Source organism: Balaenoptera ricei, chromosome 2 (assembly GCF_028023285.1).
Source record: "Balaenoptera ricei isolate mBalRic1 chromosome 2, mBalRic1.hap2, whole genome shotgun sequence".
In the NCBI taxonomy this organism is placed as follows: Eukaryota; Metazoa; Chordata; class Mammalia; order Artiodactyla; family Balaenopteridae; genus Balaenoptera; species Balaenoptera ricei.
The window spans coordinates 64,674,452-64,700,800 of NC_082640.1; the positions used below are offsets into that span (position 1 = coordinate 64,674,452).

A 26,349-nucleotide genomic window follows, 5' to 3' on the forward strand; every position below is an offset into this window, starting at 1 on the left:
AGTATAGAACACTTCCCAAATATTTAATTTTAACAAAAGGAAGAGACTATTTTTCATATTAATCTTAAAATCCTTAAAATGCATACTACTTGAATATTTCTGTTTGTTATAAAAACAGGGCAATTAAATAAAAATAAAAATTAATTTAAAGGGAAAATTTATAATTCAATAGGAACCATTCTGATTTCCTGCTGATATAAGTAAGGCAAGAAGCTGCAGGTTCAGTAGAAAAAACACTAGGCTGGGAGTCAGTAGACTTGGGATTCAGTTCAGATCTGCAATCAACCAGTTGTTTGACTCTGGAGAAGACATTTTAAACTTCTGGGTCTCAGCTTCATCATCTGCAAAGTGAGGTTTGGACTAGATAAATAGCGATTCTAGCCAGGAATGCACGTTTGAATCATCTATGGAGATTTTAAAGAACACACATGATCTATCTCTGGGGGGAGGGCCTGGGCACCTGTATTTTTAAGATGTTTCCAAGTGATTCTATGATTTCTAAAAGACTCCTCTAGCTCTAGCGTTGTACAATTCTAAGCTCTCATCTTTGCAAATTTAAAAATCTTCCCTTGTGGGAAGAAGCCGCATAGCACAGGGAGATCAGCTCAGTGCTTTGTGTCCACCTACAGGGGTGGGATAGGGAGGGTGGGAGGGAGACGCAAGAGGGAGGAGATATGGGGATATATGTATATGTATAGCTGATTCACTTTGTTATACAGCAGAAACTAACACACCATTGTAAAGCAATTATACTCCAATAAAGATGTTAAATAAAATAAAATAAAATAAAATAAAAATCTTCCCTTCCTCTTTAAAGTCTTACTGCAACAAAATCATGCTCATTTGTTTACATATTCTTTATGGCTGCTTTTGAGCTATAAGAGCTGAGTAGCCTGCAAAGTCTAATATATTTAGTTTGCCCTCTTAGAGAAAAACTTTGCCAATCCCTGTTTTAGACCACTATAATGTAACCTATTGTAAATGTCTAGGCTGAATTAATTTTAAGAGCTTTTAGAGATCTAATAAAGCATTGGAGCTATTTGTTAAAATATCTTAAAGGCAGTTTCCAAGTAGATTAACCTTTAACTAGAGGTGTTACTGCTGATTCAGTTGGAATTTTTGATGAGCAAATACTTAAAAATACTAATTACAGTGGATATAAGAATTGCCTACATTAGAGATGCATAAATATTCATAAGATCAAAAATATACATGAAAATTTTAATTAACAAGCATTTCATAAGGTATGCATCAATTCTCATAACTTCTGGGAAAATATGCCTGTTGTGGTTAAAACCACAGTAGTGAGCCAGATAAGTTTTACTGTAAAGCCCTAAGAAAACACTATCCCAGAACTGTGACTTTTATTCATTTTTTCCCCCTAATTATTCAGAAAGGGTTCCTTAAAAAAAAAAAAAAAAGGAACAGCCTCATTCAGTTATGTTTTTAAACACTACAAAGCACAAAGCCCAGCTATTTACTCATTTTAAGTGAAGATTATAACAGTTAGTAGTTTTGAAATGCAGTTCCCCTTTCCCCTCCTCACTCCCTTCAGTTTTTGTTTTAAATTGTATCAAACTGCAAAAGCTCACAGATGTGGTCTGTGCTCCTCTAACTAGATACATGGCTATGTGCCAGCAGGTATTGACAGACAAAAGCAAACAAACACACCCATACACGAAAATCAAACATAGGCTAATAATCCCAGTGCATCTTCCTAGAGCTTCAATTTCACTAATTTTGGGGGAAAAGAGCTAAGTAATTTAATCTTAAATATTGATATTTTTAATATCTTAAATACTTAAAACATTTAAATCAGTAACTTACAACATCTTAATTAACATAAACATTGACATAATGTAGCATAAAATGCAAAATCAGCATAGATTTTTAAAATAAGAAATTTCCAGAGAACTTTTGCACCTGAGAAAGGCAATTTTCTCTGCTTCATTCACCCTACTCTGCTGGCTTGGATACTTCAGTGGAACAGTTTAGTTACTCTCCATACGTGATAGGCCTGTAACATAAACCCCTAATTCTTAGGAACCAGATTCCCTAAAAATTAATAAAGACATGAGCAAAACCTTATGCTTTAGCAGCTTAAATGTGTATAGGAGCAAGACAATTATTGAAGCAAATTTATTCATTTGGTCAAAATACATTTATTGGCGTTTTCTGTGTGCCAATTTTGCCTATAATTAGACTAGAAATTGAACCTAATATTACATAATGAAATAGACATCATCCCTGAACTTTCTATTTTCTTCATACCTCCTCTCCAATTGATAAGTCCTATTGATTCTACAGCCAAAATGTTCTGAACCTGTCCAATGGTTTTCATCTTTACTTCCATCACAGTCAAGTCCATCAACGTTTCTTATCTTGATATAGCCTAACAGGTCTCCTTACTTCTACTATTGACCCCTCCAGTAAATTCTCCATACAGCTGTCAGAGTAATTGTTTAAAATTTTGTCAGGTCACACCTGTCCTGTTTAAAACCCTCTGGTAGCACACTATTACACTCAGAAAAAAAAGTGAATGCCCTGCCCTAGCTGCTTACCAACACCCTGCATGATCACATGGCCCCAGCCACCGCTCCAATCTCATTTCCATCACTCTTCCCCTTGCCCACTAAGCTCCAGCCACACCAACTTTCTTTTTATTCTTCAAACACACCATGCTTTTTTTCTCCTGAGGGCTGGGGTACTAGCTGTGCCTGAACCTTCTAGTGGCTGGCTCCATGTGTTGGGTAGATTTCAGTTTAAATGTCACTTATTCACAGAGATCTCCCATGATCAGTCAAAATAAGAGGCCACCGGTCACTCTCCTGTCCTCTAATTTCAATTCCTTGCATAGCACTTGTGGCTGTCTGACAGTTTTCTTTTTCATTTATTTGTTTCTTGATTAACACTCCCCCTCCCCAGGCCAAAAATGTAAGCTCCATGAGCATAGAGAATAAAGGACCTTGTCTGCCTAAACTTGTTTATCATCTTGGCCCCCTGGGCCTAAAACAAAACTTGTCGGGCAGACAATAAATAATAATTGTAGAATAAATAAATGAATAATGGAGTATGGATCTTTACATGATATATATCATGTTCTGCAGAGAAATTTTTACCTTTATAGAGTCTTAGAAGTATAAAGGCCTTTACTATCCCTTCTAGTCTTAACTTCCTACTCCATGCAGGAATTTTTCATTTCTGCTCTCAGGGAAAAATGTGCAGGAGCCTGACTTATAACTAGCTGTGTAATACTGGAGCAGAAACAGATAAATCAGTGTAACAGTACAAAAACAAATCCATGCATTTTAGAAATTTTAAATATGATGATGAAGACATTATAAATCAATGGGAGAAATTTATGGATTATTCCATTTTCAATGAACACTATGCTCTATAGCAGTGCTGTCCAGTAGGACTTTCCATGATGATGGAAATAAATGTTCTTTATCTGCAGTGTCCAATATAGTAGCCACTAGCCATATGTGGCTATTGAGCACTTGAAAATGGCTAGTGAGACTGAGGGACTGATTTTTATTTGTTTTAATTAATTTAAACTTAAATTGAAATAGCTACATGTGGGTAGTGGCTACTATTTTGGACAGCATAGTTCCATAGGATTTCATAGGTATTTCTGGAAAGAAAAAAGATTATATGGTTAAGTAAGTTAGGGAAATGCTGCATCCTAAAACTCTGTATTGTTGATTCATAATGCACACAAGCATATTAGAGGCTACGAGAGGTTCTGTAATAAAGAAACTTAACTTTTCTTGGTCTGATTTTTTTCCCAACTCATTTGACCAATGAAATCCTTTTTGTGTTTGTTTTGGTACATTATCTATTAACACCTTATTGTCTGTGCAGTGAAGTTTGAGATATGCTAACTGGGTAATGTAATAAATGGTACTGGAACAAGTTGTTAATCATTCGATTAAAAAATGAAGTTAGGTCCCTACTTCAGACCTCATATCGAATTATATTTCAGATGGAGTGAAATTTAAATGTTAAAAAGTGAAACAAAAATATTAAAAGAAAATAGAGCTGGGGCTTCCCTGGTGGCGCAGTGGTTGAGAGTCTGCCTGCCAATGCAGGGGACACGGGTTCGAGCCCTGGTCTGGGAAGATCCCACATGCCGCGGAGCAACTGGGCCCCTGAGCCACAATTACTGAGCCTGCGCGTCTGGAGCCTGTGCTCCGCAATACGAGAGACCAAGACAGTGAAAGGCCCGCGCACCGCGATGAAGAGTGGCCCCCACTCGCTGCAACTAGAGAAAGCCCTCGCACAGAAACAAAGACCCAACACAGCCAAAAATAAATAAATAAATAAATAAATAAATAAATAAATAAATAAATAAATAATAGAGCTTAAAAACACTTATACAACTGGTCAATAAACACATGAAAAGATACTCAACACCTTACTAGTAATCAAAGAAATGTAAGTTGAAGTAAGATTTCATTTTTTACCTGTCAAATTAGCAAAGATGTGGAAAACTGATAATAACCAGCATTGCTGAGTAACTATGGGAAAATGGGCATTCTTATTGTTAACAGAAATGTAAACAAATGCAAGCTTTTTGAAGGATAATTTGCCATTATATTTTAATATTTAAGAAATGTCTATAGGTAGGTATTACACTTTCAGAAATATATCTGAAGGGAAACATTAGGATATGTGCAAAAATTTAACAGGGATGTTTACCACAGCAATATTTATAACAGAAAAATTGGAAACAATCTCAAAGTTTAAAAGAGGACTGGTAAATTTAAATAATAGGATTTCCATTCAATGGAATACTTTGCAGCCATTAAAAAATGAAGTTGTAGAAATAAATTTATTGACACAGGAAGTTGTTCATAATATGTTATGGAAAGAAAGGTTATATAAAAATCTGTACACAAATGTACACAAAAATAGTCAAGAATGATAGCCATCTAAAGTTATATACAGTTTTCTTTAAGAACGGAATATTAATACTTTTAAACTTTCTTCTTTTGATATTGACTGCTTAATTTTTTCCCCTTTCTTTTTATAATGAGCACATACCAGTAAATACAGCTATTTTCATTCAAGAAAAAAAAAAAAATGTACCACCTCCCACTCTTACACTGACCTAAAAATGTCTGTTTCTTCAACTCACTGGTCTCACTTTTGTCCCCTGGAAAAAAACAGTAAGTCTAATCTCTCTTCTACAAAACTTCGAACACAAAGATTTAAATATAATCTGATGTTCATTAAAATTAGATTACGTCCAACTTCTAATGAATGATTCCCTTTGCAATTTCACAAAAAGAATCACATCCAAGACCAAATGTGCTTTTCATGGCAGCACAAGCAGAAAAATTTTCAGGAAGGAAGTTGAAGCCTTATTTTTTGGTTTCAATTTCCCCTAATTAAACGTTTCCTTTTAATGCTAGCCTAAAACATCCAGAGATTTGTATAAAGTGGCATGTTAAAAATTACCACCAAGATTTTACATCCCTATTGAAGACAGAGATTAGATTCTACTCAACCCTGCTATCTTCAGTGCTTGAAAACACAAAATTGTTATAAACATAGGAAGATTTCTCAATTTTATAAATTATTTATAAATTTGAACAATATTCCTCTAACATGAATGTTTTACAAATAGAGGAATTCAGCTCTCAAAGCAGAAAAACCATTTGGTATGATGATGATGCCTGGTAACTCTACAGCCATAAATTCCATTTGGCCCTACCTTGGGCCAGGGAGATAGACTAAGTAAACTTTTAGAATTTCTTCTAGCACTGAGGCTCTCCATTTATTGTTCTGTTACTTATTAGGCATGGCTATCAATGGCTAAGGGGTCATTGACCAGAAAAAGAACTTTATTCTTAGTCTACCATTTCTACTTCAAAGGTTCCATCTATAACTGTGTCACTATTTTTTTTACTTGGTGTAAACACCAGCCTTTTCTTAAAATGATTTTGTTTTGCTTAAATTTTCTGAGAAATGACTTAACACAACTGCAAAATTTGAAATGACTAGGACTGTAAATAGTGTTTGGGGAGGACACTAGATTTAATGAGAGGTCTAAGATATTTTACAAAAGAGTAGACAGAATTTTATTTAGTATATAGCTAATATATCCTAGCTGATAAGATGTGGTCAAGCTAAAGTTATAATCTGCCTGGTTTCATAAATAACCACTGTGTTTAGCCCACAGTAGCTATACGCAAGCATTTTGTTTGAAAGAGTATAAAAAAGCCATCATCTTTTATTCTTATTTGTCTTCTAGATTTCAAAGCCTGGTAAGTTATTTTTTTCATAGATAGTTAAGAGGTAAATTGCTATTACAAACTCCTATTTAATGGGTTTCAAAAATGTGCTTGGTGTATAGCAGGTGCTCAATAAATATCTAATGACCAAATGGAAGAAACAATGAATTTATGTTTTACTGTACTGTGCTGACAGGAAAACAGTGTCTGATGGGACTCGATTATGACATATAGAATTCTCTTAGCAATTTGTCTTTAAATGTTAATTAATACGAATACTTGTGAGTCATCTGACCAGGTCTGAATTATATATTATTAAGTAGGACTAAACATTTCCAGCAACTATATATTTTAGCTGCTAATGTAAAGTGCCAAGTTGCTGCAACAAACAGTAGTGGGAAAATTACAGCCAGCTAAGGCCAGAAATCCACAAGCTATTGTTTTGAAGGAATTTAACCTATCACACTGCTCTGAGAGAGCATTTATTTATTTTTTGGCCCTCAGGGAAGGCAGGCCTACGAACGATTTTTAAACCTACAATATAGATGCTCAAAAATAATAACTGTAACCAGGACAATTTTTTTCAGTATTATGACTGTGTTCTAGTGCTTTTATAATAGATGAATGTGCGAAAGTGTAGTCATCTAATTGGAAGCCAGAGAAAGGAACTTTCAGAGATTTTCTGTAAGGAATAAAAATGCTTAAAATCTCTCATAAGTTTCAAGTATTCTCTCTGCTTTAAGATAGACCTATTCCCCCCTTCCCTAAAAAAGGAGACAGACAGATGAAACTTAAAGTCTACATAAACTTGATTTTCTATCTGTATTGAACCATATCATTACCCGAACGGTCTCCAGTAGGTAGATGGACAAAGTGAATATAAGCTAGTCATGCTGAAGAAGGTAGCCTCTCAGAGAATCTGGTTCAGAAAAGTTAAGTAACTTTACTCATTTGGATTAGTAATACTTGGACCTCAAATTCAATTTTTTGAATAATACGGTTAAAAAAGCACATTATTTGCAGAGTAGCTGGGATTTGAGCAGTAAGTTTTATATAGTCTGGCAATGGTCAGTTTCCAAAGAGATGGGTTACCTGGGCCTTGAGGACTTCCTTTTTATTTACTAATGCATTTTACTCATCCAAGTGGTTTATGGAATTGGCAAGGAGAGGAGTCTGGACCTTAAACAGTCAGAAATTTAGGACTTACAGATGTAGATGGAATTTAACCAAGAAAGGCCTTAGCAATATCCAGGAACCTAGATAAGTGGTAAAGCCATTGCTTATCAGAAGTTCTAACATTATAATTTATAACATAAAAGAATGGGCTAGCCTCTTGACAACGTAAAATGCTAACTGATCTCTACACAGGTGTGCGTGTCCTTTTTGAAAGGTATGTAATTCGGTCCAATCTTTTTCTTTAGATTGGTCACATTGGGGAAATAAAGGAACTTAGCAGACTCTTTGGAGATCGCTTTATGATAAAATTTATTTTTTAAAAAAATTATTTATTGGTCTAGTCTCTTCATTCCTATCTTTTGATGATCTAACCTATACATTACTGCTACATTATTTTTCAAACAGAACTCTAGTTTCATTATTCTTCTCCAAACTTTTAAACGTTTCTCCATTGTCTACCGAAATTAAGTACAAACTACAGCATGGCATTAAATTATTTCCACAAAAATAGCCGCAACCTATCTTTCCCAATTTATTTCCTTGTATTTCTCCCATATACACAGCCACAAGCTCAGTTCTCCTGCAGGCCCAAATTATTAGGCAACAGTGGAGTAGTAGTGGTTACTGCAACTAAGGTACAGGAAAAAGAGAAGAGCCAGTTCCCCACTCCCACTCCAACTGAGAGGTTAAGAAGTGAACACTGCTCAAGTACCTTTCCGAAACACAGACTTGATCTGTCATGCTCTTGCTTAAAACCATTACAGTAAGCTTTTTATAGATCTAGAATCCATGGGCCAGGATGTGGCTAGAATTAAGGGTTCCATGAACTTGGATTGGGAAAAAAAATTGCATCTTTTGAATAAACTCTAGCTGAAATTTAGCATCTTCTTCACTAAGTGTAGGCAATAATCCTCAGTGGTATTAACAGTCCCTATGTCTTTGTCACCATTAGAAATATATTTTCATATCACATTAAAGTTGTTGCAGTTATCTCAAAATATAATTTATACTCATCACTATTTTGAAATTACATAATTAGACCTGCTGCCAGATGTTATTTAATGTGTAAGGAAGCACATATATAACTACATCACGCATTTGTTTTAATATTTTTAAAACTTTCAATAAAAATAATTTCATTTACGTTTCCATGTATTTTACTGCATACATTTAAAAACATTATTCTGAGATAAGGTCCACAGGCCAGGCTGCCAAAGTGGTCCATGACATAAAAGAGGTTATTTAATTTTACCTTTATTATTTATACCTATTAATTGCTTATAGTATATAATCTAAACACTTTAGCATGGAATTCAAGGCTCCTCATTAACTGTTCACACCCACTTTATCATCTTAATCTCTGTCCCACCCCTACTTTTCATACTAAACTCTAGTCATACCAGACAATAGTGACTCTCCCTTATCTGGTGGCAGATAGGTTTTTGAATTAACCCTAGTTAATAGACAGTAGCCATGCACTGGCTTGGGCTTTGCCTTACCCAGACCTTCTCTGCCTGCCAAGTGAATTCTTTTAAAGGTCTGTTTTCCCTAATACTATGAGGTCCTAATAGGGCTGAATCTTAAATCTTTCTCATTCCTAACGTAAATGATCAATGAAATGAATATAAAAGAGATTCTAAATTGGCAAGGCACTGTGTGTAGTAATAATCTCTCGGGGAGTGAAGTTAGTCTCTGAATCTCATAAAATCGCCTAGCTCTGATCTTTTTGGGGATAGAAATGAGGAGGCCCTTGAGCTCTAAGGCTGGATCCCCAGCTGATAAATCTTGGATGGAGGGGAAAGGGAGGGGAAAGAGAGCAGTAACTGAGGTGGATCTGATTAAGACTGAAGGATGGAAATGTGCTGAAGGGAAAGGCAGGAGTGACTTCTCCCATTTCCCAGAGCAGTTATTCAAAACTATCATCTCTCTGACCAAGCGTCCCATTCCATCCCCAACTCTCTCTCATCAAATGACTCCCATCTTAATGTTACAGAGCCAACTCTATCAACCTTCTGCCTTCCCCTACTTCCCATCCTTTCCTTTGCTCTAGTTTAGTGGTTCTCAACCCACAGCATTAGTCACCTCAGGAGTTTTTTTAAAAAGAAACACTGATGCCTGAGTTTGTTTAATTGGCCTCAGATAGAGCAACTGCATTGGTTTTATTTTTAAAAAGCTTCCCAGGTGACTCTAATGTGCATACAAGATTGAGTTCCACTAGTGTTCTTGGTTCTGTAAATTAGCTATTCTCATCCATAAATTGTCTACTTCTCGGTTCCATGGTACACTTTTATGCCTAAGAGTTTCCCATCTTAAAAGAACACACTGTTGCAGCCCACACGCTTGCCCCTCATCTCATCACTTTACAACGATGTTTCTTTAAAGGGTACCCTACACCTGTATGGTTTTTACCAGTTATGTTCTATGACTTTTTACTCTTCCAGCCAGTACTGGCATATGCTTTTGTACTCGTCATTCCCTCTGCTTCTATCTCCTCTCATATTTCTTTGACCAGCTACTGCTCACTAGCCTTTTAACACAAATTGAGTGACCCAAAGATCACCTTGGAAAGGGTTTTCTCAAGTCCTTCAATACAATCATGCTCAGAGTAACCTGTGGTTTTTTTTTTTTTTTTCTATTATAAATTTACTTTACTACCACTGCGGATTCTCTCATCGTCTCGACATAACAGAGCGCTTCAGAAAGCTGAGACTATTTCATTTGCTTCTGACTTTCTGGAGTCTAACTCCTGGAAACCACTCGGTGAAAAAAGTCTGAGTAATGAATGGAAAGAAAGGCTAGGAAACGGAGGTCTGGGGCGGGGAAATGAGGGGGAGGGCGTGTGTGTAGAAACAGGGTGGGGAGGGCTAACGGGGTGGTGCTGAGAACCCTGCGCCAAAACTGGGGAGCGGGCAAGGATACCCTAGATCTGCGTGGACGGCAAGCGGTCCCCGGCCCAAACACACCGACCAGCAAACCCAAGTGGGGAGCAGGCTTCTTACCTGCCTCGTGCCTCACCACCCCAACCAGGCTTCAGGCGGCTCTCTATTGGCCGGAAAACGAAAGCTACGGTCGCAAACCCAGAGTTTTCTACCCCTAACATTGCGACATTCCTCTCCAGTAGAGAGAAAATCTAAGGCAGAGTTCCCCGCTCTGCCGTAAGGTGAGGAAGAAAAGTTTGGGCGGGGCCGCCTGGGGCGGATGAAATGGGGCGTGTCCGCGCAAGCGCATGCTGTACTCTCTGACGGCGTCACGTGCGGGGGCGGGGGCGGGGCCGGGCGGACGGGCCAGCTCCGGCCGGCGGTAGGGGGCGTGGGAGGTAAGTGCGCGCGCCTGCTCGTCTGCAGCTGAGGAGTCGCGCGGGGCGGGGCTGCGTGCGCGGGGTCGGTCGCGCGCGGGCCGGAGCGGACGCGGACGGGGACGGGGACGGGGACGGGGACGGGGCGGCGGTTGGCTGTGGCTGCTGAGAGTCCAGTCAGGACGCCGAGAGGCGGCGGAGGAGGCACCGGCGGCACCGGCAGAGGGGGCGACAGCGGTTGAGGCGGCGGTCCAACGCGTGCTCTCTGGGCGGGTGCGGCGGGGGATGTGCCTGCCCAGGCCGGGCGGAGTCTCTCTGACAGGGCGGGGGATGCGCGGCGGCCGCTCGCCCGGACCCTAAGGCAGCTGGGCCCACCCTCCCGAAACCCTCCGAGCCTCGGTGGTCTCGGCCTCTGCTGTCTCCTCCGGCCTGACCCTGGGGCTGAGGCTGGCAGGCGGCTTCCGCCGAAGAGGAGGGGGCTGCGGTGGCCACCGCGGCGGAGCCCGAGGTAAGACCCGCCCAAGCCGCCCAGCGGCCCTGCGGCCCGGCCCGGCCCACGTCTCGGTCTCTCTCTTTAGCTTTTGCGGAGCCGCTCCGCCCCGCCCCGGCGGAGACGCCCCGCGAGCGGGTCTACCCCGCAGCCTCCCTGACACCCGATCGCTGCCCCGGGTCCCCCGTAGACCCCACCCATCGTATCTTCCATTAACCAGACACCATTCCGGCCCTCCAACCTCTCTTGGGGTTCTGTCACGGGCCCCCCACCCCAGCACACCCTACTGGAACCTCCTTCAGACTCTCTTCGGACGCTTAATGGGGCCTCGAGACTCTGTCACATTCTCCCGTGAGCTGACCCGGGTTTGTCACTGTTCCTCAGACCCAGTTACGACCACCCCCTAACCCATTGCTACCCCCATTTCCAGGGCAGATCCATCGTGCCCACCCCTCTTCTCTCCTCCCCTCCCCCCCCGCCCCCACCCCCAGCTCGCTCACCGCCTAGCCGACTAGCTCTTCCCCTACCCAACTCGGCTTTCAGATAGTCTGCTTCGTGATGCTCTTACCTCCCAAGAGATCTGATGTCAGCCCCTCTTTAGACACCATCAACAGCGGCCTCTCCCCCCCACTCCTACTGTAGCCTCTCCCCCAGACCTCTTGTCCTTAGGCAGACCTGATTATCTTTCTCCCCGCTCGTGATCCTTTCTTTGGTTGGAAGGGCTTTGCCATGAAATCCTGAAGGGGTGTTTGCATAGCCTAGTGTATTCCCTCCGGTGGGGCTTAAGGGGACCAACTGACACCCTTGTTTGGAGGGTTTAGTCTGGTGGCTATAGAGAGAGGAAGAGGGAAGAGCTTGGAAGCCCCGGGCAGGGGGTGTGTGTTGTTGTAAGGTCTCACAGCCTGCTTCTTATCTTGTCTCTTCTGTAGAACGTGTGAGGTAGTCCAGATCGTGACATTTTAGGGACTTCTATAAGGATCAAAGCACATAACGCTAATGAATGTAACTGTGTCTCCATGTGGTATCGTTTGCTTCACTTTCTTGTAGATTTTTGCAGATCTTTTGCACTGTTTTTGAAGGATACCAGGGTGCTTTTTTTGTTTTTTGATTTGCTTTTTGCGAATTTGCTGGAAAAGAAAGATTTGTAGCTTTCCTTAATCCCTGAAGACTTTAATATCAGTTTAATAATAAAATTCTGCTACCTGGTGCTACTGTCTTGCTTTTCCAAGGAGCAAGTGCAATTATCATGCAGAGTTCACCGATGTCATTACCAACAGCCTTCTTAGTAGTAAAATATTGAATAAAATATAGTTTGTTGAACTCCTGAGCTGTCAAGAAGGAAAGGTAATTTTACACCAGTTGATCAGTGCATAATTTTAACCTTGGTATAGGGATGAAGTATAGAGAGGTTTTTGTAGTCAGTACTTTAAAATTTTTTATTTTGTGTGTGTGGAACTGAGGAGGGAGAAAATCATATTAAAATTATAGGTCATAACTAGACATAGTATAAAAGTCAAAAGGTTCAAAAGAGTATGCAGTAAAAAGTTTCTTTTCCCCCTTTTTATCCTCTAACCACTCATTTTCCCTCCTTGGAAGCAACCACTGTTTCCATCTTTGTGTGTGTCCTTCCTGTGATATTTCTAGCATACAAGTCTATACATTTATATTTTTAAAACACTCCACAGACAAATTCTTGCATACTGTATACTATGGATATACCACCCCCCCGCCCTTTAATAATAGATCCTAGAGTTCATTCAACAATAGTACATTTGGAAGTGCCTCATTTACTGGGTGGATAGTATTCCGTTCTGGTGATCTTGAGGTTATTTTCAGTCTTTGTTTTTATAAACCGTGCGGCATGCTTTTCTTTTAAATGTATCATATGTTTTGTATGTTTTAAGTAATTTTCAGGATTTGAAAAATTTCATGATGATTCTTTTGTGAACCTACAAGAAAGCATATAACTAAAGTAAATTTCTCATTGAACCTCTGAGCTTCCATGGAGTGACTGGCTTTGAAAGAGATTATAATGTTTATCAAGTAAGTTACTGAAGGATTTAAAGAAGGGGACTGAAATGATAAGATTTGCATTTTTAAAAGATCACTCTCTCTGCTTTGAGGAGGGTGGATTGAAAGGTAGACTAAATGTGTCAGGAGGGTAAATGATGATGGTGCAGTCTTCATTTGGGTTTTGAGAGTAGACAGGATTTGGTGATTTCATTGGATTTGGAATTAGGGTTAGGGTTCATAGAGGATAAGATCTAGGTTTCTAGCCTGTGCCTTTCACTGAGGTGGGGATCCATATGAGGGAGGAGTGGAATTTTTATTTTTGTCAAGAAAGGGGAATTCAATTTGTGACATGTTGAGTTTGGGTGATTATACTTCTATCAGATGTAGATGGCCAGGAGGCAACTGGATTTGTGGCTTAAGCTCATTATCAAGTTCTGGGTTGATAGTAATAGATTTGGGTGCAAAAGGTGTACGTGAGAGGAGAAGAGATTGTAGGATAGAAATCCAACATTTACAGTATAGGTAGAGTTGAATGTCTAAGCTAGTAAACTATGTGATTAAGTTCTCTAAAAAATCTTGTTATAGTTTAAACGTCAATAGGTTCACTGTCTGACAAGGCTTTTTAACAGTGTTTTCCCCCGAGTGGTGTATAGTACTGAGGGAAATGGAGTAAACTTAGATTTTTAAAAAGGTAAAACCTCAGTAGAAATTAGCAACATAAATCTCGTTTTTTCTAATCATTTAGATTATACTATTGTAAAAGTTTGTTCAATCTTCATTGTTTACAGAGAAGTATAGGAGCTTGGAAAATGTGGTTTGCCAAGAATATTAAGTTTTTTGGTTTGTATGATTTCTAGTTACATTAGTAATAAAGATTAGTCAAAAAATTTTCAGTCATGTTTTTAAAACATAACATGACTTAATTATTTATTCCTAAGTCCAGAGCTACAGTGTAGAGCTCTTGCCTTTACTCTGGATGCCTGTAAATCACTTCTAATGGACATCTCCACTGGGATTCATATTTCACAAGCACTTCACACATGTACAAAATAAAACTCTTCTCTGCCTCTCTTCCCTCCAAAAAGGTGGGGGTAGAAGGAGACAAACTGCAACAAAATTTTTTCTTTTGATTGCCTGTCTTAATGAACGGTACTACTCTCTCCTCCTCATGAAGCCTTTAGGAATCTGGGAATCATCCTCCACTGCACTCTGTACCGAACTACCAACATCACAAAGTCCGGCACGTTCTCTCTCATGATATTTCAGATCATTCCTGATTGCTATTTTTGTTGTCTCTGTTTAACCCCGAATGTCTGTTGGTCTTCTTGTCTTCTCATCTGCTTCTAGTTTTGCCGTACCCTCTAGTTCATTCTCTCCACTTTTGCCAGAGTAAGTGTTCTAAAATGCTCTTTTAGTTAGGCTTTTTTAGTTGCAACGAAGAGACTCAAGTTATCTTAAGTAGCGGAGTACTTATTGAAAGAAAACATGCACAAGGGAACCCAGGAAAAGTTAAACAGCTTGGTCTCAGGAAGAACAGGAACTTAAAAATAAAGCTAGAGGGCTTCCCTGGTGGCGCAGTGGATAAGAATCCGCCTGCCAATGCAAGGGACACGGGTTCGATCCCTGGTCCAGGAAGATCCCACATGCCGCGGAGCAGCTGGGCCTGTGAGCCACAACTACTGAGCCTGCACTGCAGAGCCTGTGTGCCACAACTACTGAAGCCCGCGTGCCTAGAGCTCGTGCTCTGCAACAAGAGAAGCCACCGCGATGAGAAGCCCATGCACCGCAACGAAGAGTAGCCCCCGCTCGCCGCAACTAGAGAAAGCCCGCACAGCAATGAAGACCCAACACGGCCAAAAATAAATAAATTTAATAAATAAATAAATAAATATAAAACTAGAAGCAGGAAAAGACAGATTTCACTCTAGTGCTCTACTGTTAACTTGTCTTAGCTACTTTTTCTATTTTGTTTTGTGTTACTTTTTCTCTCTAATCCCCTCCCCCACCCGATCTCATGGCTTCCATTTATTCCTAATTTCTGCCTCCTTATAACTACCGTGTCACTCCCATGCCAACATCTTGCCTCCTGGCTACTGTCTTTTTTCTTTTTTAACATCTTTATTGGAGTATAATTGCTTTACAATGATGTGTTAGTTTCTGCTGTATAACAAAACGAATCAGCTACACATATACATATATCCCCATATCTCTTCCCTCTTGTGTCTTCCTCCCACCCTCCCTATCCCACCCCTCTAGGTGGTCACACAGCACCAAGCTGATCTCCCTGTGCTATGCGGCTGCTTCCCACTAGCTATCTGTTTTACATTTGGTAGTGTATATTGGCTACTGTCTTTTTAACTTGAGCTTCTGTTGCTGACTTCTTCCTAAGATTTTCTGGTTTGAATTCCCAAGAAACAATCTCTTTGGCTCAGCTCTGTAATCATGGGCTGCTAGCAAGCCTGTGTACTTCGGTCATGTGACTACTCCTGGCCATTTAGTGATAGCTGTGTGTTTATTTGTGCATGTGGGTGTGAGGCAGGATCATAATGGTGAAAAACATGGGGCAGTGTGCAGGCTAACTCTCCCACAAAATGGGGTTGCAAACATGGCAGGCACCATGATTGACATAGTACGAATACAAGTCTAATCATATCCTTTCCTGTTGAAAGATCTTCAGTGCTTTCCCATTGCTTTCAGGATAAAGCTTAAACTGTAGCTTGGCATGTGTGTGAGATCCTTCGTGATCTGACTCTTCTTTAGGCTTTCCTTCCTTGCGCTCTTCCTTAACTTCTTTGATCCACTCATTGAACTTAGGTCTTTGCACTCTCTGTTCCCTTTCCCGTCTTTCCCTTCCACCTTTCTCTGCTTAGCAATCTTCTATCTGATCTTCAGGGCTCAGACCAGGTATATCTTTGGGAAGCTTTCCTTTACTTCCTCCAGGTTAAGTTAGGTGCCACTCCTATAGTATGTAGTGCTTGCTTCTGTCACAGTTCTCTAATGAAATTCCTAATAGCTTGTCTATTTTCTTCACTGGGCTGTAGCTTCTTTGGTATCAGTACAATATAGTAAGGCACGTTTTTATTTTTTTTATTTTTATTTATTTTTATTTTTTAAATTTTTTTAAAATTTATTTATTTATTTATTTAATTTTGGCTGTGTTGGGTCTTCTTTTCTGTGGGAGGGCTTTCTTTAGTTGTGGCAAGCGGGGGCCACTCTTCATCGCGGTACGCAGGCCTCTCACTGTCGCGGCCTCTCTTGTTGCGGAGCACAGGCTCCAGACGCGCAGGCTCAGTAGTTGTGGCTCACGGGCCTAGTTGCTCCACGGCATGTGGGATCTTCCCAGACCAGGGCTCGAACCCGTGTCCCCTGCATTGGCAGGCAGATTCTCAACCACTGCGCCACCAGGGAAGCCCCAAGGCACGTTTTTAGATTGAGGATTTTTTTTAAAAGAATATGCTTATTATAAATTATAATGTATACAAAGAAGTACACAGATCATAAATGTGCAGCTCAATAAATTTTCACAGAGTGAATACACAAATGTAACCAATACCTACATCAAGCACGATACAGGATATTACTATCAGTACAACCTCACAAGCCACCTTATGCCCTCTTCTGGTCGCTAGTCCAGTTCAAAGAGGATTTAATTTTAAATGGGAAGACTCTTTAACGTAGATTTCTCTACATATTTTGTGTGTATCTTTAGACATACAAGAGACATAGATATTAGAATTTTGATCCTATGGAAAGAACATACATAATTTATATTAGTGCAATTCTGGCATATTTTTGTGCAATAGATAAATTCAAAATCACATCATATTTTAATATTCAGTTATGGGATGTTTGTATTTAGGTAGATTTTCTTGTTTTTGAGTTTAATATTTTAGAGTAGTGGAAAAGAATATGATAGACCAAAGAATATTTGCTTAAAATAGCCTGTTTTGAGTGGGGATCGTGCTCGAGATGGGTATAGTAAAAATGTAAAGCACTTTCCAAATGGTGTTTGGCCTCTGGGTTTTAATGTGAATTATGTTGCTAGCATATTTTGGCAATGGGGTCATCCAACGGGCAACTGGAGTATAATTTTACATGTACAGTGAGGAAAGGACTAGCTGTCCTGTGTCGTAGACAGCTGGCTTGCTAAGAATTGAGTTTTTTTTTGCAACTAGCAATAATTTTAGAGCATACTTTTTCTTTTTCTCAGTTTTGATTTTTCTTAAACTTTAAGATTATGTGGCTCTTTGAGTATGAAGGAATTCTTTTAAACATACTTCTTCCTTAGATGGACTTTTCTGTCTGTAAATATTAAATTTGTTAAGGCGAATTAAGTGGAAAGAATACTATAGACTCTTAAACCTGGATTTTCAACAGACCTCGATTCAATTTCCAGCCTCATCCCTTATGAGCTGTCATTTGTGGGCAAGTCACTTAACATTTCTGAGCTTCAAGAATGTTCATCTCACAAGATTATCATGAGTTAAAACAGTTTATGTAAAGCACCAAGCACATAGTAGATACTCAAGAAGTCTTCATTTTCCTCCTTGAATATGTCTATTTCTTGTTATGTTTAAATATGAGATCAAGAATTTAGAGAATTTATTGTGTGGCATAAATAAATGGCCATCAAAGTTTGTTGCTAGTAGAAGTCAATGTTAGAAGGATAGTCTGCTAGCTGTCTTTCAAGTGTGATCATAGTTTTCAATTCAGAAAGGCTCTAAAGAAACGCTTCTCTTGATGTCTTAGTATATCAGATTAATGGATGTTAGAATGTATTTTGATTCGGTGTGAGGTACAACAAAATGTTCTGTTTGCCAATGACAAACATTCCTTAAATCATTGACAGATTGTAGTACTATTGCTGTCTGTAGTGTGTAAGTATTTGAGATCTGTTTACTTATATTGATCAGATGATAGTGGGCTGAGTAGTCTCTGGATTTTTTTTTTAAAGACAGTAACTTTATTTTATTTTTTCGGCCTTGCTGCGTGGCTGCTGGGATGTTAGTTCCCCGACCAGGGATTGAACCTAGGTCCCCAGCAGTGGAATCATGGAGTCTTAACCGCTGGACTGCCAGGGAACTCCCGAGATTTTTACTTATTTATTTATTTTACTATAAGGGAGAAAGTTCTTCAGATAACTGTGTGGATATGAGTTTATAAATGATCTTGAGATCCTATTTTTTCCTTACCTTCTTTTGCAACTCTACCTTATTTTAGTTCTCTTCCTGCCTTCCCCCTCCTTTTTTAAAAAAAGAAAAAATTTATTTATTTGGTTGCACTGGGTCTTAGTTGTGGCAGGCGGGTTCCTTAGTTGTGGCTCACTGGCTCCTTAGTTGCGGCTCACCAGCTCCTTAGTTGTGGCACATGGGCTCCTTTAGTTGCAGCAGGCGGGCTCCTTAGTTGTGGCATGCGAACTCTTAGTTGCGGTAGGCATGTGGGATCTAGTTCCCTGACTAGGGATCAAACCTGGGCCCCCTGCATTGGGAGCGTGGAGTCTTATCCACTGTGCCACCAGGGAAATACCCACCCCCCTACTTTTTTTAATAATAAAAATACTTAGAAAATGTTGAGGGACATCCCTGGCCATCCAGTGGTTAAGACTCCGTGCTCCCATGGGTTCGATAGCTGGTTGGGGAACTGAGATCCTGCACGCTGCACGGCGCGGCCAAAAAAAAAAGTGTTGAAAAGTTGAAAGAATAGAACAAAGAACATTGATAAGTCAGCCACCATAAGAACCTGCTGTATAAAAAAATAAATAAAATTTTAAAATTAAAAAAGTTAACAGTATGCCATCCATATTTGCTTTATTGTTTTCTATGTGTATGTGTGTGTATATACTTTAACTGAACCTTTTGAAAATTGCGACTATTTTGACTTTTACCTCAAAACACTTGAGCATACATCTCCTAAGAAAATATTCTCCATATCACCACAGTGCCATTACCAGCACCTAAGAAAAATAACAGTAATTTCCTAATAATATTTAATATTCAGACTACAGTTAAATTTTCAGTTTTTCAAACCAGAATTGTCAAGATTTTTGCATGCATTTGATTATCTTTTTAGTTTCTTTTAATCTAGAAAAGTTTCTTATCCCACTCCTTTTTCTTATGATATTGAAACTTCTTTGACAAGACAAGATCATTATCTTATAGAATGGCCTTTTTTTTTTTTTAAACATCTTTATTGGAGTATAATTGCTTTACAATGGTGTTAGTTTCTTCTTTATAACAAAGTGAATCAGCTATACATATACATATATCCCTATATTTCCTCCCTCTTGCGTCTCCCTCCCACCCTCCCTATCCCACCCCTCTAGGTCGTGACAAAGCACCGAGCTGATCTCCCTGTGCTATGCGGCTGCTTCCCACTCGCTATCTATTTTACGTTTGGTAGTGTATATGTCCATGCCACTCTCTCCCTTCGTCCCAGCTTACCCTTCCCATTCTCAAGTCCATTCTCTATGTCTGTCCTGTCCCTAGGTTCTTCAGAACCTTTTTTTTTTTTTTAGATTCCATATATATATGTGTTAGCATGTGGTAATTGTTTTTCTCTTTTTGACTTACTTCACTCTGTATGACAGACTCTAGGTCCATCCACCTCTCTACAAATAACTCAATTTCGTTTCTTTTTATGGCTGAGTAATATTCCATTGTGTATATGTGCCACATCTTCTTTATCAGAATGGCCTGTTTTCTAGTTATCTAATTATTTCTTTGTGCTTTTGCTTAACTTGTTCCTCTGTTCCGTGTATATCTTGTACAGTGGAAGTTATAATTTAAAGGCTTGATTATGCATGTTAAGTTTTGGCAAGAATACTTCATAGGTGATGTTATATTTCATGTTGCATACTATGGGAGATATATGACATCACTATTAGTGATCTAAGTTTTAAGAAGTTTAAAGTGATGTTTGCAGACTTCCCTGGTGGTGCAGTGGTTAAGAATTCGCCTGCCAGTGCAGGAGACATGGGTTCGAGCCCTGGTCCAGGAAGATCCCACATACCGCGGAGCAACTAAGCCCGTGTGCCACAACTACTGAGCCTGCGCTCTAGAGCCCGTGAACCACAACCACTGAGCCCACACGCCACAACTACTGAAGGCCCTGCACTCTGGGGCCTGTGCTTCGCAGCAAGAGAAGCCACTGCAATGAGAAGCACGTGCACTGTAACGAAGAGTAGCCCCCGCTCACCACAACTAGAGAAAGCCCACGTGCAGCAAGGAAGACCCAACGCAGCCAAAAATAAATAAATAAATTTAAAAAATAAATAAAGTGGTGTTTGCTGTATCTTTCCATTGTAAAAGCATATTCTTTCCTCTTATGATCATCAAGTACAATAATCTGTGGGGGCAATACTTTGGTATCATACAAATATTCCATCCTTCAAAATATTCTATACCTAGCGATTTTAGCATCTTTTGTGAGTCTTGGGCAAATGAGTTATTTGATTGAAGGTTGAAAAATGGTGATTTTTTCTAATTCTGTAATTTTTTAATATTTATTAGCTGTCGTTCTTCTGTTAACAAAAGGTTTATAACCTTCGTCACCTGGGAGTGAACTGTAGTTCTTCCTAAAAGGGCAGAGTAAGTAAATGCTTAATTTTTTCTTGTCTAATTTTCAGAGTGAGGAGTTGGCCTAATAGTCATGTACAGTGGTGACAAATGAGTTTATTAGTGGTCTCTTGGATTTTTATTTATTACAATTAGTTACAGATGTTCTTTTTTTCAGATTTTATTGAAGTACAGTTGACTTACAATGTTGTGTTAATTTCTTCTGTATAGCACAGTGACTCAGTTATACATATATATATTCTTTTTCATATTCTTTTCCATTATGGTTTGTTACAGGATATTGAATATAGTTTCCTGTGCTATACAGTAGGACCTTGTTGTTTATCCATCCTATATGTAATAGTTTGCTTCTGCTAATTTCAAACTCCCATTCCTTCCCTCCCATTGTTCTTTTTTGATGCTCAGATTGTCTCAAATAAGGATATTGGTAGTCCCTTCAAACAGACACCTGAGTTCTTTTTGCATAAGCCTATTATTAGTCTTTGAGTGATTCTTTTTGCATAAGCCTATTATTAGTCTTTGAGTGATTCCTTACTTTTGGGTATAAGACATCTTGGCTCACCAAGGACTTCTCCTGCTTCAGACAGGAATCAGCAGTTTCTCCAAGGAGATCTGTCTCCTTATAGTGGAGGAAGATATTTAGAAAACAACATCTGGATGTTGGTATGCTCCCTTTTATGGAACTGTCATCACTTCTAGGTCTTCTCAGGAGAGAAAAAAAAGCATGAAGTCATATTGATAATTCTTATTCAAATTTAACATTGCCTGTTTCTTTCTTCATCTTTTTTAAAAAAAGTACTTTAGTTTTAATCTCTTTTATATTGAAAATCTTAAGTTTTATTAACACTGATTTTTTTTCGTAAGTATAGCTAAAGTAGTTTAAAAATAAATAAAACTACTAGTAAATTTTAAGATTTCTTTGCATCCCATTTTGTCCTAGAATGTATCCCACCAAGGTTATACTTATTGTTAGTACTGTGTTTAAAAGTCACTTGAAATCATTATTTTCTCAATGTGATTGTTACCAGTTCGGTATGTATTTAGGTCCATTTGTTTTTCATTTTAGAGTTTGCTTCCTCTGTTTTTTTAAATTTACTGTTACCCTTTGAATATGTAAGATACATAGTTCAAAAGGAGAAACCAAATGTAACGGTATATGTAGAAATCTTATTTTCATCCTCATCCCTTCTGTTTCCTTCTTGCTCTCCTATAGATAATCATTTTTGTAAGTTTCTGATCAATCATTCCAGTTTTTTCTTTTTCTTTCAAAGTTAGGTGTATGTGTATGTGTGTACTCTCCTTTCATACACCAAAGGTAACATACCATATGTACTGTTCTGTATTTCTTCTTTTTTTTTTTTTTTTCCATTTAACAATATATTTGGGAGAATACTCCATATTGGTACATACACATCTTATTCTTTTTTATGGAGGCATAGTATTCTGTTGTGTTGATATACCATAATTTTATTAACGAGTCTGTATCTGATAGATATTTGTGTTTAATCTTTTGAACTATGAATAGGTAATACATACTGAATAGATTAACTGAAAAATAAAGTTTCTTCCTCAGGTAATTAAGAAGGAGTTGATTTGTTCCAGAGAGCCCTATAGTCTGAGGGGGCTTTGGTTTTTTGTTTTTGTGTTTTAAAAATATTTATTGATTTATTTATTTATGCATGCATGCATGCATGCTGCGCTAGGTCTTAGTTGCGACACACGGGATCTTCGTTGCAGCATGTGGACTTCTTAGTTACAGCATGCATGTGGGATCTAGTTCCCCGACCAGGGATCGAACCCCGGCCCCCTGCACTGGGAGTGTGGAGTCTTACCCACTGGACCACCAAGGAAGTCCCTGAGGGGGCTTTGTTACTGTGTTTTGTTGTTGTTGTTAAGAGGATTTCAGGAGAAGTAGATATACTTAGGTACACTTTCTTGCACCTAAATATTAGGTGATTGATATCAATGATGTTAATCTGCTTTGTTTTATGGCACCTGGTCAGAAGGGACAGAGATGATTTACCTACTTCCTCTCCCTGTGCTTCCTGGCTCCTTGAAGCATTGGAACTAAAAATCTGACGTCCTGGGTGTTTTCATGTAAGCATAAGTCAGGTTCTTTCCTTACTGTTTTTTCCCACAACCTCCCCTCTCCTTAACCTTTCTTCTTCCTCTTTTTGCCTTAAACCTTTCAGATTATCCAAGCATTCATTGGACAGATACTTAGAGTCTAGTAAGGCAGATAAAATGTATACTATGAGTGTAAAGAGTAAGAGATAGGAATACTAAAGACAGAGGGAAGGGTACCTGCTAGGATATAAGGAATTCAAGCTCTCGGGCTTACAGAAATTGCTTTATCATATTAAATTACTATAGCAGGGACTTCCCTGGCGGTCCAGTGGTTAAGACTCCGTGCTTCCACTGCAGGGGGCACAGGTTCCATCCCTGGTCAGGGAACTAAGATTCTGCATGCTGCGTGGCATGGCCAAAAAAGAAAACATCTAAAACAAAAATTAGCAGTCATAGGCAGTTGTTACTTTTCCTTTTTATTCAAACATATGGGAGAGTGAATAAAACATATGCAGTTTAAAGAAAATTATAAAGTAAATATTTACGTTGTCATTGCCCAGGCCAACAAACAAGAAGTACCTCCCCATCACCTCACCCTCCCCTTGCCCTTGTCAACATATCCCACTCTGTGGAGGTGGCTATTATCCTGACCTTTTGTGACTGTCATTTTCTTGCTTTGCTTCGTAATTTTAAATCCCAGGTCATATATCCTTAAACAATGTAGTGTAGTTTTCCTTGTTTTTGAAATTCATATGAGTACTTTATGTGATTTAAAAAATTTAGTTCAGCATTTGTGAAATTAATTCCAAGTTGTTGGCTGTTGTTCGTTAGATTTCATTGTGGTAATGTTTCCAATGTATACTACAATTTAATCATTCTAGTTTTGATAGACATTTGAGTTGATTTCAATTTCTTGCTGTTATACACATAATTCAGTGGTGAGCGCTCTTGGACCTGTTTCATGTATGCAAGTGCACAGATATTTCTGTAGAATTCCTAGGAATGGAATTGCTGGGTTGTGAGGTATGCACACATTCAACTTTGATAATGACAAAGTGTTTTTCAAAATTATTTCAATTTATAATTCCAACACAATGAGAGTTCCCTTTGTCTTACATTCTCAGTACTTGGTATTGTCAGACTCTAATTTTTACCAATCTGAAAGGTGTGATGGTGTCTCATGGTTTTAATTGGCATTTCCATGATTACTAATGAAGTTGAGCATCTTTTCATAGTCATTTGAGTTTTCTTCTTATGACATACCTGTTCAAGTTTTTGCCCAATTTTTTTCTGTTAGGTGGTCTGTGGTTTTCTTACTGATGTTTAGAAATCCTCTGTGTGTGTGTGTGTGTGTTTTGACCGTGTTGCGCGGCTTGCTGGATCTTAATTCCCTGCCCAGGGATTGAACCCAGGCCCATGGCAGTGAAAGCGTGGAGTCCTAACCACTGGACCGCCAGGGAATTCCCTATATGTGTTTTGGATAAGAACACCTGTTTTTGGTGTGTTATTTCACTTTCTGTGGTACTTGTTGATCAATAGAAGTTCTCAGTTTTAATGTAGTTGAATTTATCAGCTTTGGCTAGTGTTATTTGAATCCTTTTAAAGAAACCCTTTTGTAGTCTGAGGTAAAGTAGTTCTCCTGTATCATCTTCTAAGCGCTTTTAAGTTTTAACCTTTCACAAGTTTGATCTTTACCTGGAATAGATTTTTATGGATAGTATGAGGTCCAATCTTATTCTCTCCCACCCCAAATGGACACTCAGTTGTTCCAGCATTGATTTTGAAAAATTCATCTTTACTGATCTGCAGTGCCACATCTCACACATGTCCAGTATCCATATTTACATATTTCTGTTTCTGGATTTTCTTCTCTGCTCTGTTGGTCTGTTTGTCTATTCCTGTACAAGTGACACACCGTCTTAACTACTTACAGCTTTAGAAGTTCTGATACCTGGTAAGGCAAGTCTCCCCACTTTGCTGTTGTTTTTCAGGAGAGTCTTGGCTGTTTTTGGCCCATTACACTTTCATATATATTTTAGAATCACTGTGTCAAATTCCACAAAAAACCCCCCAACAATTAATTCAACATAAAAACAACATTTGAGATTTTTATTGAGATTGAACTGGTTCTGTAGATTTATTTGGGGAGAACTGACATTTTTCCAACATTGAGTCTTCCAAACTAAGAACGTGGATATCCTTCCATTTCTGTAATGAATCATGATAAAGTCTTATTTTTTAAGTAGAGGTTTTATACATTATTTGTTAGATTTGTCACTGAGCACTTCATATTTTCTGATGCAATTGTAAGTAGTGATATCTTTAAAAGATTATTTTCTGATTGTTTGCTGCTGGTATATAGAGCTATAAAACTAATAACTTGTGTCTGTTAAATTAGAGAATTAATGAGATTATCTGTAGATTCTTTCAAATTTTCTATATGCGCAGTTATGTCATATGCAAATAATAACAATTTGTTTCTTGTTTCTAATCCTTATACCTTTTATTTTTTTCTTGCTTTCCTGTGCTGCCTACAGTATACAGCTATCTCCAGCATAATGTTGATAGAAGTAGATGGGGGCCATCCTTTTCTTGTTTCTGATCTCAAAGGAAAAATGTTCAGCTTTTCCCCACTAAGTATGCTGTAGATTTTTGTAGATACCTTTTATCAGATGAAGTTTTGTTCTGTTCCTAGTTTGCAAAGACTCCTTTTGAGATGTAAATAAATAATTGAATTTTTATGGATCTTAAAATATGGTTGATTACATTAATTGGCTTTCTGATATAAGTATCAGATTTATCTTTGCTTTCCTGGGACACCTAACTTGATCGTAGTATACTGTACTTACATTGTTGGATTTTGCTTGCTAATATTTGTTTGGGATTTTTGTGTGCAAGTTCTGGAGTACGATTGGCTTATGGTTTTGCTTTCTTGTCTGGTCTTTGCCAGATTTTTTGGTTTCAATATTATACCAGCCTCATAAAAAGAATCGGGAAGAATTTATTTAAGATTGTATTATTTACTTCTTGAGTTTTTGGGAGAATTTGCTGGTAAAACAGTGTGGCTCTGGAGTTTGTTGGAAAGATTTTTTTATTAGGGTCATTAAGTTTTTTTTTTTTTTTTTTTAATGGGACCAGTCAGTTTTTGTGAGTAAATTGTGCTGTTATACATATTTTTAGGATATTTTCAATTTCATCTAAATTAAAAAATCCTTTTACCATTGTAACGTTTTCAGCATTGATAGTGTTGCCTTTTTTTCCATTCCTGATCCCTTTCTCTTTTTTTCCTCATTACTCTTGTGAGAGTTTCGCCAATTTACAGTTTTTTCAAAGACCCACTTCTGGCTTTGTTGGCCCTTTTTAGTTTATATTTTATTTTTATTTCTCATTTCTATTATTTTCTTTTACTTGTCCTAGTTTTACTTTCCTGTTTTTTCTATCTTCTTAAAAAGACAGTTCCCAAATTTTCACTTTTTTCTATTATACCTATTTAGA

The 26,349-nt window shown here is 38.5% G+C and overlaps 2 protein-coding genes across 37 annotated transcripts in view; one reads left to right on the plus strand and one right to left on the minus strand.

Moving 5' to 3' along the window:
* SENP8 (SUMO peptidase family member, NEDD8 specific) overlaps positions 1-10,522 on the minus strand; it is a 54,989-nt gene extending 44,467 nt beyond the window's left edge. For all 28 annotated transcript variants that reach the window (XM_059912847.1, XM_059912842.1, XM_059912845.1 and 25 more), the window contains exon 1: positions 10,415-10,522. The gene's annotated coding sequence lies outside the window, so the exon portion shown is untranslated. The remainder of the gene's footprint in view (positions 1-10,414) is intronic.
* Positions 10,523-10,557: 35 nt separating this feature from the next.
* MYO9A (myosin IXA) overlaps positions 10,558-26,349 on the plus strand; it is a 278,184-nt gene continuing 262,392 nt past the window's right edge. For 8 of the 9 annotated variants that reach the window (XM_059912849.1, XM_059912850.1, XM_059912848.1 and 5 more), the window contains exon 1: positions 10,861-11,218. The gene's annotated coding sequence lies outside the window, so the exon portion shown is untranslated. Of the gene's footprint in view, positions 10,576-10,860; positions 11,219-26,349 lie in introns of those variants that run through there. The other variant, XM_059912852.1, reaches the window with a different exon arrangement.